Below are 17,353 nucleotides of genomic sequence, written 5' to 3'. Positions count from 1 at the left end.
CCGGTGCGGCTCTTCGTTGGTATATGAGCCTTGATAGTGCAAACATCCGATCCTTCAACGATCTTGGCGAAGCCTTCGTCAAGCAATACAAGTATAATGTTGATATGGCGCCTGACCGTGATCAACTCAGGGCCATGTCCCAGAAGGATAAGGAGACATTTAAGGAGTACGCCCAGAGGTGGCGAGAGTTAGCAGCTCAGATTACTCCTCCGCTGGAAGAGAAGGAGATGACTAAGATCTTTTTGAAGACTCTTAGTTCGTTCTATTATGAGTGGATGGTTGCGAGTGCTCCCTCTGATTTCATCGAGATGGTGAACATGGGGATGCGTCTGGAGGAAGGTGTCCGTGAAGGACGATTGGCTAAAGATGAGAGCTCTTCTAAACGGTATGGGGCGTTTAAGAAGAAAGATGGGGAGGCACATGCTGTGCAATCCCATGCTAAACCAAGAAGACCCTCTGTCAAGAGGAAGCCGGCGCGTCATCAGCACCAGGTGGCTCATATAGCACCTGTCTTCAGAGATAATGCTCAGTATCAGCAGCCTAATCAGTATCAGCAGCCTAATCAGCATCAACAACAACCTCAGTATCAGCAGCAACATCGTCCACAGCAACAGGCTTGCCAGCCTCGTGGCAGCACCAGTAATCAGGCCAATCTGAATTATGATAGGAAGAAGATCAGTTTCGATCCCATTCCTATGTCATATGCTGAATTATATCCTTCCTTGTTGGAGAGGAAACTGGTTACACCTAGAGAGCCTCTGACTGTGCCTGCGAACCCGCAATGGTGGTACAAGCCAGATCAACATTGTGTTTACCATTCCGGTGCTCCGGGACACAATATTGAGAACTGCTACCCATTGAAGACTAAGGTGCAAGACCTTATGCGATGCGGCATCCTGAGCTTTGAGGACTCAGGCCCGAATGTTACGAAGAACCCATTGCCCGAGCATGGGAAGTCGGTTAACATGGTCCAGGGTTGCCCTGGCAAGTATAAAGTCAAATATGTGAGTCATATTCGACAGTCATTGGTCGAGTTGCATCGTCTGCTGTGTCAGTACAGTCATATGGAGCACGACCATGACAGATGCCGCATCTGTTCTGTTAATAGATTGGGTTGTCGCCAAGTGCGAAGAGAGCTTCAAGAGCTTTTGGATGAAGGTACTATAGAGATTCTTCAGAACCGAAATGTTGATGAAGATGAACCAGAGGTGAATGTTATTTCCCCGGTGTTCAAATTACCCGAGCCTGTTGTCATCCGTTACGATGGTAGCAAGCCGAAGGTTTCTCCCTCATTGGTAATCAAGCCTGCAGGCCCTGTGCCTTATTCTTCGGATAGAGCTATTCCTTTCCGATATAATCCCGTTGCTGTGGAAGATGGGAAAGAAGTGTTGTTGCCTTCAACTTCCGTTGTCAATATTGCTGACATGAGCGGATTGACCCGTAGTGGTCGTGTGCTTTCTGGGCCTAAGCCTCAGGCTAGAGCTGCTGCTTCTGATTCTGTTGAGCGTCCGGTTGGGACTGCTGTGAATGTTCAGAATCCGGCACCTGTTGCCAAATCCTCCTCTGTACAAAAGACTCCTGTTTCTTCTGTTGGCCCGAGTGGCACTATGAATGAAGAATGTGATGAGATGCTGAGGCTCATCAAGAAGAGTGAGTACAATGTTGTAGACCAGCTTCTACAAACACCGTCCAAGATCTCCATGCTATCTTTGCTGCTGAATTCAGAACCCCATAGGGAGGCTCTGCAGAAAGTTTTGGACGTGGCTTATGTTGATCATGATGTCACAATTGAACAGTTTGATAGTATCGTTGCAAACATTACTGCTTGCAACACTTTGAGTTTCTGTGACGCTGATCTCCCTGAGGAAGGAAGAGACCACAACATGGCTTTACATATTTCCATGAACTGCAAGAATGATGCCATGTCCAACGTGCTAGTTGACACTGGGTCATCTCTTAATGTATTGCCAAAGACCACACTCTCTCGATTGTCATACCAGGGGCCTCCCATGAGGCAGAGTGGTGTTGTTGTGAAGGCTTTTGATGGGTCGCGTAAGACCGTGATTGGGGAAGTTGACCTCCCAATCAAGATTGGACCAAGTGATTTCCAAGTTACCTTCCAGGTAATGGACATCCACCCATCATATAGCTGTCTCCTTGGTAGACCATGGATTCACGAGGCTGGCGCCGTGACATCCACCCTACACCAGAAGCTGAAATTCGTTAAGAATAAGAAACTGGTTGTGGTAGGGGGAGAAAAGGCTCTCCTGGTTTGCCACTTGTCTTCTTTCTCATACATTGATGCTGAGGATAAAGTTGGAACTCCTTTCCAAGCTTTATCTTTTGCTGAGCCGATTGAGAAGAAGTCTCCTCCATTTGCTTCCTACCGTGATGCGAAACTGGCCATTGAATGTGGTGCAGTCGCTGGTTTGGGGAAGATGATCGAGCTTGAAGACAATAGATCCCGGGTTGGCATTGGCTATTCGTCTGGGGCATTCAATGAGCAAGGTTTGTTCAAGAGTGGAGGTTTCATCCATGCTGATTAACCTGAGGAAGCTGCTGTTATCTTGGAAGAGGATGTAGAGGATTTGAGCAACTTCATCATACCTGGTGGTGTCTGCCACAATTGGGTCGCTGTAGATGTTCCTACAGTCATTCATAGATCAGAGTAATGGTTCACTTTGTTCAAAACCCTTCTCCCATGCCAAAAGGAGAAGTGATGACATTGTTGGCAGCATTTATACAATGATATTTCATTCAATTAATGCATTGTTAAACATTTGTTTTTCCTTTTGATTTCACTTTTTGCTTTTTGCATGAAATCAGTGATCACAAAAAAAAAACCATAAAAAACAAGAATAAAAGCAATCTTTTTCATCTGCATAATGGTTTGTTTGTTTAAATTCTAAAGTTTTTATTATCCAAAATCATTATGCAGGTTGATTCTAAAACCCATTGAACATAATGATCCAACGCCATCTCCCAATTTTGAATTCCCTATATTTGAAGCAGAGGAAGATGATGTTGAAGGGATTCCTGATGAGATTACCCGTCTCCTTGAGCACGAGAAGAAGATCATTCAGCCGCATCTTGAAGATCTGGAAACAGTCAACTTGGGGTCTGAGGATTGTGTTCGTATCGTGAAGATTGGGGCACTTCTTGAAGAGTCTGTCAAGAAGGGGTTGATTGAGTTGCTACGAGAATATTCCGATATCTTTGCTTGGTCATATGAAGACATGCCGGGTCTAGATACAGATATTGTGCAACATTTCTTGCCTTTGAAGCCTGAGTGCGTGCCTGTGAAGCAGAACCTCAGAAGAACTCATCCAGATATGGTAGTGAAGATCAAAGAGGAAGTTCAGAAGCAAATTGATGTGGGGTTTCTGGTGACTTCTACATATCCTCAATGGGTGGCCAATATTGTGCCTGTGCCTAAGAAGGACGGAAAAGTCCGTATGTGTGTTGATTACAGAGATTTGAATAAGGCTAGTCCGATAGATGATTTCCCTCTACCACACATTGATATGTTGGTAGATAATACAACTAAATTCAAAGTCTTTTCGTTTATGGACGGATTTTCCGGTTATAATCAAATCAAGATGGCACCCGAGGATATGGAGAAGACAACATTCATCACACCTTGGGGAACATTCTGTTATCGAGTGATGCCCTTCGGTTTGAAGAACGCCGGATCCACGTATCAACGAGCTATGACTACCTTGTTTCATGATATGATGCACAAGGAGATAAAGGTCTATGTTGATGATATGATTGCTAAGTCCCGAACGGAAGTTGAACATGTTGAGCATTTGTTGAAGCTTTTTCAGCGTCTGAGGAAGTTTAGACTTCGTCTGAATCCGAACAAATGTACATTTGGAGTCCGTTCCGGCAAGTTGTTGGGTTTTGTAGTCAGCGAGAGAGGTATTGAAGTTGATCCTGCCAAGGTCAAAGCAATACAAGAGATGCCTGCACCCAAAACTGAGAAGCAAGTCCGAGGTTTTCTTGGCCGCTTGAACTATATTTCCAGATTTATATCCCACATGACTGCCACATGTGCGCCGATATTCAAGCTCCTCCGGAAAGATCAGTCTCATGATTGGACCGAGGATTGCCAGAAAGCTTTCGACAGTATCAAAGAATATCTGTCTGAACCTCCGATCTTGTCTCCGCCTGTAAAAGGAAGACCTCTGATCATGTATCTGACTGTGCTTGAAGACTGGATGGGTTGTGTACTCGGTCAACAAGATGAATCAGGGAAGAAAGAATTTGCTATCTACTACCTCTATAAGAAGTTTACTAACTGTGAGTCTCGATACTCTATGCTTGAGAAGACGTGTTGTGCTTTGGCTTGGGCTGCTAAGCGTTTGCACTAGTACATGATAAATCATACAACTTGGTTGATATCCCGAATGGATCCAATCAAGTATATTTTCGAGAAGCCTGCTTTAACTGGGAGGATTGCCCGTTGGCAGATGTTGTTATTTGAGTATGATATCGAGTATCGAGCTCAGAAAGCTATCAAAGGTAGTATCTTGGCTGACCACTTAGCGCACCAGCCGATTGAAGATCATCAGTCTGTTCAATACGACTTCCTAGATGAGGAGATTCTGTATTTGAAAATGAAAGATTGTGATGAGCCTACACTTGATGAAGGTCCGGAACCTGGTTCCAGATGGACGATGGTGTTTGGTGGCGCTGTGAATCAGTACGAAAATGGAATTGGGGCAGTAATCATTACTCCTCATGGCACGCATATTCCGTTTACAGCAGAGCTAACTTTCAAATGCACGAATAATATGGCTGAGTATGAGGCCTGTATTATGGGATTGGAAGAATGTATTGATTTGAGAATCAAACATCTCGATGTGTATGGTGATTCGGCCCTGGTTGTTAATCAGATCAAGGGAGAATGGGAGACGAATCAACCTGGTCTCATTCCGTACAAAGATTATGCGAGGAGGATTTCAACGTTCTTTACAGAAGTTGACTTTCATCATATTCCTCGAGAGGATAATCGGATGGCAGATGCGCTTGCTACGCTTGCTTCGATGATTGTGGTCAAGTATTGGAATGAAGTTCCCAATATTGTCGTGATGCGCTTGGATAGACCAGCTCACGTATTTGCAATTGAAGAAGTGAATGATGACAAGCCTTGGTATTTTGATATCAAGAATTTCCTCCAGAACCAGGTCTACCCGTCTGGGGCATCTGTGAAAGATAGGAAAACTTTAAGAAGGTTGTCAGGCCGTTTCTACCTCAGTGGTGAAGTGCTGTATAAGAGAAATTTTGACATGGTTTTGCTCAGATGCGTGGATAGACACGAAGCGAACCTGTTAATGACTGAGGTCCATGAGGGTTCATTTGGTACTTATTCCAATGGACATGCCATGGCTAGAAAGATGTTGAGAGCAGGCTACTATTGGCTGACAATGGAGTCTGACTGCTGCAAATATGTGAAGAAATGCCACAAGTGTCAAATTTATGCGGATAAGATTCATACTCCTCCGACACTTCTGAATGTGATTTCATCACCATGGCCTTTCTCTATGTGGGGAATTGACATGATAGGCATGATTGAACCGAAAGCGTCCAATGGACACAGGTTTATTCTCGTAGCAATTGACTACTTCACCAAATGGGTTGAGGCCGCATCTTATGCGAATGTGACCAGGCAGGTGGTCGTGAAGTTTATCAAGAACCAGCTGATTTGCCGTTATGGTGTGCCAGATAAGATCATTACTGATAATGGATCTAATCTGAATAACAAGATGATGGAAGACTTGTGTGCTGAGTTCAAGATTGCACACCATAATTCCTCTCCCTACAGACCAAAGATGAATGGGGCTGTTGAAGCTGCTAATAAGAATATCAAGAAGATTATCCAGAAGATGACAGTTACGTACAAGGATTGGCATGAGATGCTGCCATTTGCTTTGCATGGTTATCGTACATCTGTCCGCACTTCAACAAGGGCAACCCCTTTCTCTCTTGTTTACGGCATGGAGGCTGTTCTCCCAGTAGAGGTGGAGATCCCATCAATGAGAGTCTTGATGGAAGCCAAGTTGACTGATGCTGAATGGATTCAGAGTCGTTATGACCAGCTGAATTTGATTGAAGAGAAGCGATTGACTGCCATGTACCATGGTCAGTTATATCAGCAGAGAATGAAGAAAGCATTCGATAAGAAGGTCAAGCCTCGTGTGTTTCGAGAAGGTGACCTCGTGCTCAAGAAAGTCTTGTCTTTCGCGCCCGATTCCAGGGGCAAGTGGACTCCAAACTATGAGGGTCCATATGTTGTTAAGAGAGCCTTTTCATGCGGAGCTTTGATGCTTACAACAATGGATGGGGAGGATTTCACTCGTCCTGTGAATTCAGATGCAGTCAAGAAATACTTTGCCTAAAAAAAAAGTATGCAAAAGAAAAACAGAATAGCTCGCTAAGTTGAAAACCCGAAAGGGCGGCTTAGGCAAAAATGAGCGTCTCGGTGGATAACCCGCAAGGGTGATCCAGGCAAAAGTTAGAGACATGAAAAAAAAAGAATATTTGTATCCCGCTAGATTGAGTACCTCACCCTGGGGAAATCTAGGAAAAAATTAGGGATATGGCAAGTGACTGCATCCTGACAAGACTTTCTGTTCTGCAGATGTCTTTTCGTCAGAGGTTCTCGATTCGTCATCGACTGAAGATTCGAATACATCAAGATTCAAATTGGTAGAGAAAGGATCATTATGTTCAATGTAGCCCTCTTCCAATATACATCACTAATTTCAAATTTGTACAGATCTATGGAGTCTTGCCATTTGCAGGCTACCATTCCATCAAATCAATTTGAGCTTTTATCCAATTATTTGCACTCTTATTTGTTTCAATTCAACAAATGTTTTGCATGTTTTAATTGATAAAATGTCATTGTTTTAAACAAATAAATTTTTCAAATTGTTGTTTTAAACAAAGTGAACATTCACAATGATGAAAGGATACTTAAGAATTTCTCAGTGCTCTCCCAAGGGTGGCATGATTTCCAACAGGTAAGACATTTGTTCATATTCCTGGCATGGTTGTATCCTCTTTATCCTGATTGTTGTTGGGGTTGTTCCCCAAGCAGAGCTTTTGTTGGGGTTGTTCCCCAAGCAGAGTGTTGTTAGGACTTCACAGTCCTCTCCAACAGTATTCTCTCCCCAGCATGGGTGCTTTCCTTTGGAAGATTCGGTAGTAGGTGGTTTGAGACCCCGGTACCCCATCACTCTCCCCAGTGCAGCCGCCAGCGGAGTTGTTGCTTCTCTCCTCAGCACTATCGCCAGGGTTGTTGATATGATATACTGCATTTGATGCTATATCTCCCCATCGGAGTGCTTGTTGAGGTTTTTACCTCTTATCCCTTCGGCAGAGTAGTGTTTATGTTCCTCCTCAGCAGTTTTGGGTTTATTCTTGGAAGGTTCAGCATTTGGTGGTTGATCCCCAGCTCTCCTCCTCATCCCAGGTGGATTCCCCCAGTGGATTCCCCAGTGCCGTCAGTAGATTTGTGGTATGGTGGATTGCATAGGTGATATTCCCCTTTATCCCCCAGAGTCCCCAACAGAGTCAGGATCCCCGCCGGAGTTGTTTTCCCCCAGTTGGGTCGGTTGGTGATCTATCATCCAGAGATTTGGTTGATTTCCTGATGCTTTTGATTCCCAGTAGAGTGGCTTGTTGCAGAAACTACTTGTGTGATCTATTCTCCCTTTGTGGGTTGTTCCCTAGCGGAGTTATTTGGAGTCGCTTTCGTGGCAGTTCTCGCCTGTGCCAGTGAACTCTTGTTTCCCAATTGATACTGAGGATCTCCCTGCAGATATCTTGGGATTTATCCCGTTTCCCCAACAGATTTGTCTTTGTGGCCGTTTATGCCTGTTGTGACTTTTTGTACTCCAGTTGGGTTTATTGTTGATCCATCACTCAGAGATTTTGTGATTTCCTGATATCTCGGATCTTTTGCCTCCCTGCAGATCTTTGCTTTTCAGCATGTAGATCTCCAGCAGATTGGCTTTCCAGTTGGTTTTTCCCCTGGAAATGTAGTACCGGGCGTTTGATTCCTGGGCCTGTTTGTGTTAGATATGTGTGTTTTGTCAGCATTCATCAAACATAAATCACGCATATTCATGCATAATCATAAACATTCAGATATTCATGTTGCATTTTTTGCCATATATCTCTTGTTTATTGTCTCCTGCTATGGATGATATAGATCTCCAATAGATCTTCCCAAGCAGATGTCGGGTGTTTAATCTCTCAATATAGAGTCAGCCCATAAGCAGAAAGTGTCTGTCTTTCCTTCTGCAGTTCCCCACTGAGATATATCCTCGTGGATGACGGTTTCTTCCGCTTCCTCCCAGCACATATATTGGGATGGATCTTCCTATTGAGTTATATCCTCATTAGGACGAGTCTTGATTCAGTCTGTCCTTTCGGTTTGATCCCGAATTGGCAATTTGTCAACTGTTTCTTATGTTTCCCTGCGGAATAAATGAATGAATTGCCCAGTAACCGGCAATAATTCTTTTTATCCCCAGTTGAATCTTTTGGGCCTCTACCCTCATACCGGTAGTTGTAAGTCCTATGTTCCCTCTTCTTGGTGGAATTTGTGGTTATATACCTTTTATTCCTCAGCAAGAGTTGATTGGTTTTCTACCCAGTAGTCGGTAGTCGTAAATCCTATTTTTTTTCTGCTCCTCAGCAATTCGTGGTTTGTTATAAACCCTATTTTGTTTCCCGTACGGAACTATGATTCTTTCATTCCCACGCGGATGTTGTTTGGTTTTCTACCCCGTATTCGGTAGATGTAAACCCTACTTTTTATCCTTATCAGAGTTGTTGGCTATTACCCAGTATTCAGTAATTGTAAGTCCCATCTCTTTTCCCCTAGCAGAGGTAACCTTTGTGGTTCGTTCTGGTTGATGGTGGATTTTGTGGTCTTCTACCCAGTATTCGGTAGTTGTAAATCCTATGTTGTTGTGGTTTTATTCCCAACGGAGTCTGTGCTTCTTGTGGATAGTTGCCGGATGCTAGCAACCTTATCCCCAGCCAGAGTTTTGGTATTCTACCCCGTATTCGGTAGATGTAAACCCTAATTTCTCCCCTTTGCAGAGTTAACCTTGTTGTTCATCCTAACCGATGATGGTTACTCTTTGTGGTTATCTTCATTCAGTATTCGATGTTGATATTCCTCCCTTGCTTCTGGATAATTGCCTTTTGCTAGCAATTGTACCCCCAGCAAATCTTCTTCTAGATAATTGTCGCTTGCCTGCAATTTTATCCCCTTTGAAGTCGCCAGCAAGTCCTTGTGGATAATTGTTGTTTATGCAATTCATCCTCGGCGGGTCTTCTTTCATTTACCCGTTTGCTTGGTAATGATTGTTGCTCCCTTTGATTGGTCATCATTATATACCTAGTTTGGTATCCCGATGCTTTTCTTTTCGGTCAATTTATCCTTTATTAACCCAGTAACCGGTTGTGGATAATCTTCCATGCGAGTATGTTATCCACGTTCTGACGGTAATGGATAATATATCTCATGCACTCTTCAGTCGAAGCCTGTTGTGTTTCCCCAGTCGAGTAAGATTCGTGTTCCTTTTGTGGAATCGAATATTTGTTTCTTGGATAATTGCCGGATGCTTGTAATTTATCCCCTGTGAGTTATCTTTCGTTTACCTTGTTGTGGTAACGATTGTCTCTCTTTTTGGTTGACCACCTATTATATACCCGGTAACCGGTATCTCTGGTGTCTTCCTTTTCGAGTATATTATTCACATTCTGACGGTAATGAATGATATATCTCTTTTACTCTTTGGTTGGAATCCTTTGTTGATTTTCCCCCAGCGGAGTAAGATTCGTATTCTTTGTAGAATCGAATATCCATCCTTTGACAAGTTTGTGTTTTGGATGATGAGTGTCTTGGCATATATACCAATTCACGTTTTCGGTAGGTCACCTATTATATACCCGGTAACCGGTATCCCTGGTGTTTCCTTCCATGCGAGTATATTGTCTACGTTCTGACGGTAATAGATAATATATCTCATGCGAGTATTCTATCCACGTTCTGACGGTAATGGATATTATATCTCATGCGCTCTTTGGGTTTGTGTCCCCAGTTGAGTAAGATTCGTTTTCCTGTTGTGGATTCGAATGTCCATCCTGTAAGTCGATTTGCTTTTTCAAGCCCTCCTTTCGGATGATGAGTGTTTTGGCATATATACCAATTCACGCTTTGGTCGGTCACCTATTATATACCCAGTAACCGGTATCCCTGGTGTTCCTTCCTTTCTGCTCCCTATTATGACCTTGGTCCCCTGTGGAGTCAGATTTTCCTGAGTTGATGTACCTTTTTCAGGTCTTTCTCAGATGTTTGGTTGATTGATATCTCTCACCCTTATACCGGTCTTAGATATTCATTCTTCCTGAGTTTGTTACCCTTATACCGGTAACACCTCATTCTTTGTTGCTTCTCCAGGAGAGTCTTTTTGTCAGACCTTCTCCAGTGGAGTTTCTTGTGGTGATTTTATCCTTTTGCTGTATTGGCGTTTTCCCCAATATATGCAATTTTCCCCGGCAGGGAGGTTCTTCGTGAATCTTTTCCTTGGTCCGAGTCCGGATTTTTATCCGAAGTATCCTTTGTGGATAGTTTGAGTCAGCTTGTGTCTTTCCAATGGATGTGTCTTCCTTTGGAATTCTTCTTTTCCCTGTTTGAGTCCTTCACTTCCCAGTGAGGTCTCTAGTCCAGTCGTGTCGTGTTCACGCCATATCTGTCAGTTTTACCCTAATTCAGAGTCGTGACCTGCTCACACATTCTTTTTCTTGTTTTTTTATCCCCATGAGAGTCTTGTTAGAGTCTCTGTTCCTGGTGAGTGTATTACTCCGATGGATCGTCTTTCCTTCTTTGTGGACCCATGTTCCCCACAGAGTTTTGTTTGTCTTTGCATGCATACATTTGCATCATGAGGTCTCTTAGGGACCAAAATTTGTCTCATTACTGTTATTTAAGCCCATTCTACCGCGTCGAAATGAAGATTTCTAAACTTCACTTCTCCGGCTAGAATGACCTTAAATAGGGGCATCTGTAAGACCCCAATTTTGTCCCTAAGATCCCTCATGGCATCATATCATACCATATCATTGCCTCAAGGATCATTATGCACCTTGCCTCCTTCCCTGTGGGTGGGTCCTATTTTGAGAGTGATTTCTTGATCACCAAGCATGTTTTGCATTTGTATATCATTGCTTTTCTCTTTACCACTAACCAAAAGTACAAAATATGTCATCTAACCCTTGTCTTGCAGATGAAGCAATCACAGGTCAAGACAATCAAAGGCAGTCATTGAGCAATAGATGGTGGCCATTCTTGAGAATTTGGACACCACATTCATTCACAAGAGCATATATGAGCTATGATGTTATTTTGAATCAGAATCTCAAGTGGTAGAGGCTTGAATCTCATCAAGGCATTCTTCAAGCAACTGAAACCCTAGCCAGTCAACTACCCAGTCAACTGTGGATTTTGGAGGTGGGAAGTGATTAGAAATACTTCATTCATGTTCAAACAAGTCTCATTTGACATTTCAAACATCAACATTGAAGAAAATAAAGTCAGGTCAAAACTTTCCAAAAATAGAAAGTGACCTATAATTCAAAATTGCCAAAAATGGAAAGGTTTTCATCCAATTTCAACTTCAAATTACATGACCAAAAATGCTTCAAATGAAATTTTGTTGAACATGAAAGTTGTAGATCTTTCTATCCCATTTCCAAAAAGTCCAAGATCATCCATTTCTCATGTGTGGTTAAGGAGATATGATCAAAACATGGCAAGGTGTACATGGAGATTCAAATGTGCATAACTTCTCAACCAAAGCTCCAAATTGCATGGCTCTTTTTGCATTATTCTTGTCATGACCTATAATTTCCAAATCTTGCATAATATTGCATAATTTGTCATCTCATAATCATTTGCAAAAATCTTGATTTTTTGGAGGGAAATTTCACAATTTAAATTTGGTGCATAATTTGAATATTTTGCAATTGCCATTGATTTTAAAATATCATTTTAAGTGAAAAACAAATAATTTCGTGCACTGTTCACTCACCATTTCCATGCATAAGGGTGAAATCCCAATTTGTCAAAACACCTCCAAACTTCCCTAATTTTCATTAGCAATTGGTTTAGCATAATTAAACATGTTTAGCATAGCATATAAAAGGCAAACCCTAACAGAATTGCAAAAACAACACTTCATTTTTCAGATCTAGATCTAGAATACAAAACTTTTCTCTCAAAATTTTCTTCATTTCCAATCCAATTTCTTGCTTGATTCTTGTTGTTGAGTTGTTCTTGAGCAGGATCCTCCACAGAATCAGTGGAATTCGTGCAAGGTGGAAGCATTTGAAGCATGGAAGCAACAATGGCAAATCAAAAATTCGGTGGAATCGTGCATAACTGAGTTGCAATTCTCCTTCCATTCATCTTCACAAGTGTTCTAGAGGAGAGTTTGAGCATTGCAAAGGCATAGATCCAGCTAAATCCAGTTCTGTTTCTACAAGAGGTTACAAATCAATTCTCATAATCTTGATTTTCATATCCATCATGTGATAGATCTTTGAATGCTGAGTATTTTAGGCTTTGAATCACTGAAATCCGTGCCAAATTGAGTGAGATATGTTAGTTTGAATTTTTGATGATGATTCTTGTTTCATTCGATCCGTGCATGTATGTTGTTTCCTGGACGAAATTGTTGCTGATTATTGATGTATGATGTTTGATCTTTACAGTGATATGCTCAATGTTAATTTCTGGACATGATGATTTTTTCTGGAAATTTGAGGATGAAGATCTTGAAGATCTTCATCGTGTTCATTCATGCCTGCGTTTTTCCTGCGAGTTTTGTTATGACCTTCATACTGTTTCCTGCGGATTTAGCTGCATGTTCTTCATGATTACCTGCGGATTATGGCATTGCATGAGTTTAGGGTTTTGGACAAAACGGCTGCGTTTCATATGCGCGCGCCTGGACTTTCAAATTTCGCTTAGGTTCGAATCCGGTTTCCAGCATAAATTCAAAATTGCCTTGCATTATTTTCCATGTTCCCTCCATAATCATGTACATGATCCACATGCATTTTTTATTTTTCTTCATCTTATAAAATCCATATCTAATTGATAATTGCTTCAAAAAATATGAGGATTTGTGTGTTATGTCGCATTTTCTGTCTAGAATTTTATGATCATTTTTTTCACAAATTGTCCTTGGCTGGTTTTTATTTTGCCCTAGGGTGTGTTAACATGTATGCCTTTTTGTACCTTGCCTTGCTTTTCCATTTGTGAAATGATGGTTGTTTATCCAATGCCTATGAAATTTGACATGTTGAAACTAGACTCTAGGCTGGACATTTTGGTGTTGAGTTTGCATTTTTTCCATTTGTGGTTTCTGTTTTATGATCATGTGAATGTAGGTGTGACAATTTGTGTCACACCTTTGCTTGTCCAACTTGATTAATTGATTTTCCATACCAAATGAATTCCAATTGATGTTATTTTTTGTATGTTGCTTCATACGGATGATGTGAATGTTCATGATTTTTCTTGGAATTTTTGGATTGATTTCTGATTTGATTGAGATTTTTCTTTCTGGATTACCATGTGTGAGCTTTTGAATAGTCTTGGTTTTCATTTGATCATGAAATGCTTGTGGTTTATCTAATGGATGTGAAATTTTACACATTGTTTCTAGACATGTTGAGGATTGTTTTGGCTTTGATTTGAGGTTTTTAACTTGATTCATTTCTGTTTTAGGCTTGTGTTAAGTTGATGTGCCATTTGGTGTCATATTTGAGCTTGTTTTGATTGCCTTGCCTTATACAATTTGATTAACATGCCTAATAATGTCCAATTGCTCTAATTTTTGGTGTGTGGATCATGTTGTATGTTCTGTTCATCCATGAATTTTCTCAAGATTATTTGAATCATTTTTGAATTTATGTAAATTTGTTCATTCTGATGTCTCAATGTGCTCACAACTTGCATACCTTGTCATGTTTAGTTTGTGAAATGCTTTTGGTATATGATATTGATGTGAGACCTTTTGGATTGTTTCAAGATTTGATTGAAGTTGATTCATGTTAATTTTCAGCTTCTGTTTTGAATTTTTTCTCCATCTTTGACCCTAGGCTTTGACCTAGTGGTTTGCCTCTCATGTTTGAGCTTTGTTTTCAGGTTGAACATCCAAGTTATATGGTTCATGATGCTCCATCATTTGAGCATTTGATGTTTGCCTTTGGCTACTAACACATTGTGTATATTGGTTATCTGTTGCATTAACTGTTGGTTGTTTGACTGTATAGTTGTACTGATTTGTTTGATGTTTCCACAGGTACATTAGTTGCTTAAGTTCATTTTGAACTTGCTTTTGCTTGGTTGCTTAACCACTTAGGTATAACCTCTCTTCTTCATGTAGCCTGGAAGACCTGGCCTGTTATGTGGTCAGGCACCTGTCTGAAGTCCTCCTTAAGAGACAATGCTTGTGATTGTTTACTCTTTGTGCCAAGCAGGAAAAGTCCTCATATGAGGCAATTGGTAGATAAAAGAGATGTGTAGTCCATCTCCTACTATTCAGTGTGTCATCCCTTTGCTCACATAACATGTTGATGCATTGTGGATATTCCCCCAAGATCTTATAGAGTCAAATCATTTGTGGAGAAGAGTTCCAACTTTCTGAACTCCCATGCATTCTATTATTCAATGCTCTCCCTGACTAGGGATAAGAGCTATGAGGCACACCCCTCATCTCCATTTCACCTGCTTCACCTTAAACTCTCAATGTTAAGGTTAAGAGCACAACTTACCCCATTCCAGTTGACTTTAAAGTCTAACCTTGCTTGAGCCTAATTGCTTGTATATAGTGTGTGCTAATTGACTTGTGTGTTTGCTTACTTGATTCATTTGTGCATATTTGCTTGAGTGTACCTTAGTGCATTTATCATCATCATTTGTATATCATTTCATAAGCTTTGCTTTATAGCATTTTTGCTTTGTCCATGGAGGAGACAAGCATAAGTCCATTACTTGGCAGTTGTTCCAATGATATGGTGTGAGACTAGTATAAGTCCATTGATTGGCATCTGGTATCATTGTTTTGTTTTAGGAGATTGGTGTAAATCCATTGATTGGTATCCGGTATCCATGTTTGTTTGTAAGATTGGTATAAGTCCATTGATTGGCATCCGGTATCACCTTGATTTGTTCATTTGCTTATTTGCATTGTTGCCTATTCCAAAGGAATCACTTGAATCATCTTCCATATGATTTCAAGAGGTGAACATCTAAGAAGTTTTACACTCCCCCACCTTCCATCCTTTTGTTTCTTTAAGCCTCCATTTTGCATGCTAATCTCAACCTGAAAAATATTGTGCAAACATTGTCACTCCTTTTCAAATTAGAAACCTAGGCTTTAGGCCTTTGATTTTTCAAACTCCATTTCATAATACTTCTTTGAATTGAACTCTAATCATACTTTGACCCCCTTTTGTGAATAAATTCTAATTGGTTAATCCAACTCATTCAATTGTTTTGTGGCTTTGCCCATTCTTGATAAGTTTTCATACATTAGCCATAGGTTTGATTTATCCTAGTTGGTTGATATTAGTCTCACCTTCTTGTCCTTAGTGATTGAATTGTAAGACTTCCTTGCTTATTATAGGGTTAACCCCTCACTAGCAAGTTGAAGCTATTCTCACGTGGTGGACTTGTTGTTTGTATAAGGTTGAGTTTTCTCCCGTGGATAACGAAAGACCTTAGGGCTCTTGTTTTAAAATGAACCCACTCATATTTTGAAATTTTTTAGCCGAACTATGGCGTTTTGATCCTTACCTTCCATGGAAAGGTACGTAGGCAACGGGTTCATCCGTTCAAACACAAAAATAATAACTTGTATATTCTTTTCTCATCTTCCCAATCATGTTTGCACAATATGTCATAAACAAATAAACTTTTTTATACAACAAGTGTGAAAAGGGCTCCCTAGGAGTACCTAGGACGTTTTGGGTGCCTAACACCTTCCCATTGCGTAATTAACCCTTTACCCAGATTCTCTGATCTTTTCATTGTTTTTCTATGTGTAAAACTTCTTAGGCTTTTGTTCGCTTTTTAGCCAATCCTTTGGATAAATAAAAGTGCGGTGGCGACTCTATCTTTGTATGCTTTGCTTTTGATTTAGTTAATAAATCATAAAGTAACGAATACACCGCTACCGTGAGGTATCCCTTATAATATTTGATCAATTATGGAAGAAACTTGTTGAAGAAGTCACACAAGATACCTAAATGAATTAGGGTTTCCAAGGCAAACCAATTCCAAACACTTGATGATTTCTTTATCAAAATAATATGTGAAGAATATGGGGATCCATATATGATAATTAGAGCCAATGTGAACCATTTCTTGATTGAGCTCCTTGCATTGAGGGTCTCCAACCCTAGATATAAGCTTGATAGAGCATAGGTGAGCACACACACTACCTACAAAAGTAACAAACTATACATTGACATATTTTTGGTATTTTGGTTAGTAAACAAAGTATGATACAATCAAATGTGCTTGGTGATCTTTCCCAATGCACACCCAATGAATGAGGGATAAGGATGATGCCAAGTTGTGATCCCAATGCTAATGCATATGATTAGATAGCATGAGGGATCTTAGGGTCAAAATTTGGGTCTTATAGCTGCCCCTATTTAAGGACGTTCTAACTGAGGAGATGAAGGTTAAAAACTTCGTGTCGACTCAATAAAATGGACTTAAATAACAACATATAGAAACAAATTTTGGTCCCAAAGAGACCTCATGATGCATATGATATGAATGCTAAAAAAAATAATCTCTGTGGGTAAAATGTTACCACAAAGGAAAAGAATCTAGAGAGACTGAAAGTCCACAAAAGTATAATGCATTTCGTAAGGAAAACTCACTGGGAGACAGAGACCCTGGGGGATAAAAGGTTGTGCGTGGGCCAGGCCACAACTTAAAACTGCTGGGGAACACGAAGGATTCCATGAAAATAAATCAATGGAAAGACTCAGCTGGGGATAAAAGGGAAAATCTGTAGGGGAAACGGGTAAATCAGAACAAAGATGAAATGCCTGAACCAAACAAAACATGGCGAATTCACTGAGGAAACACGCACTCAAACTCTAGTGGGGAAGAAAAGATCTTCGACATAGGAGTAACAAAAGTATATTATCCACTACCGGTTACTGGGTAAGGAGATAACATAATCTGATAGAGAGGACATCCGTTACCGGTTAGGGTAAACATATCAAGGATGACTCGCTG

The sequence above is a fragment of the Lathyrus oleraceus genome, chromosome 5, assembly GCF_024323335.1.
Source record: "Lathyrus oleraceus cultivar Zhongwan6 chromosome 5, CAAS_Psat_ZW6_1.0, whole genome shotgun sequence".
Classification (NCBI taxonomy): domain Eukaryota; kingdom Viridiplantae; phylum Streptophyta; class Magnoliopsida; order Fabales; family Fabaceae; genus Lathyrus; species Lathyrus oleraceus.
This window is presented reverse-complemented; position numbering follows the sequence as displayed.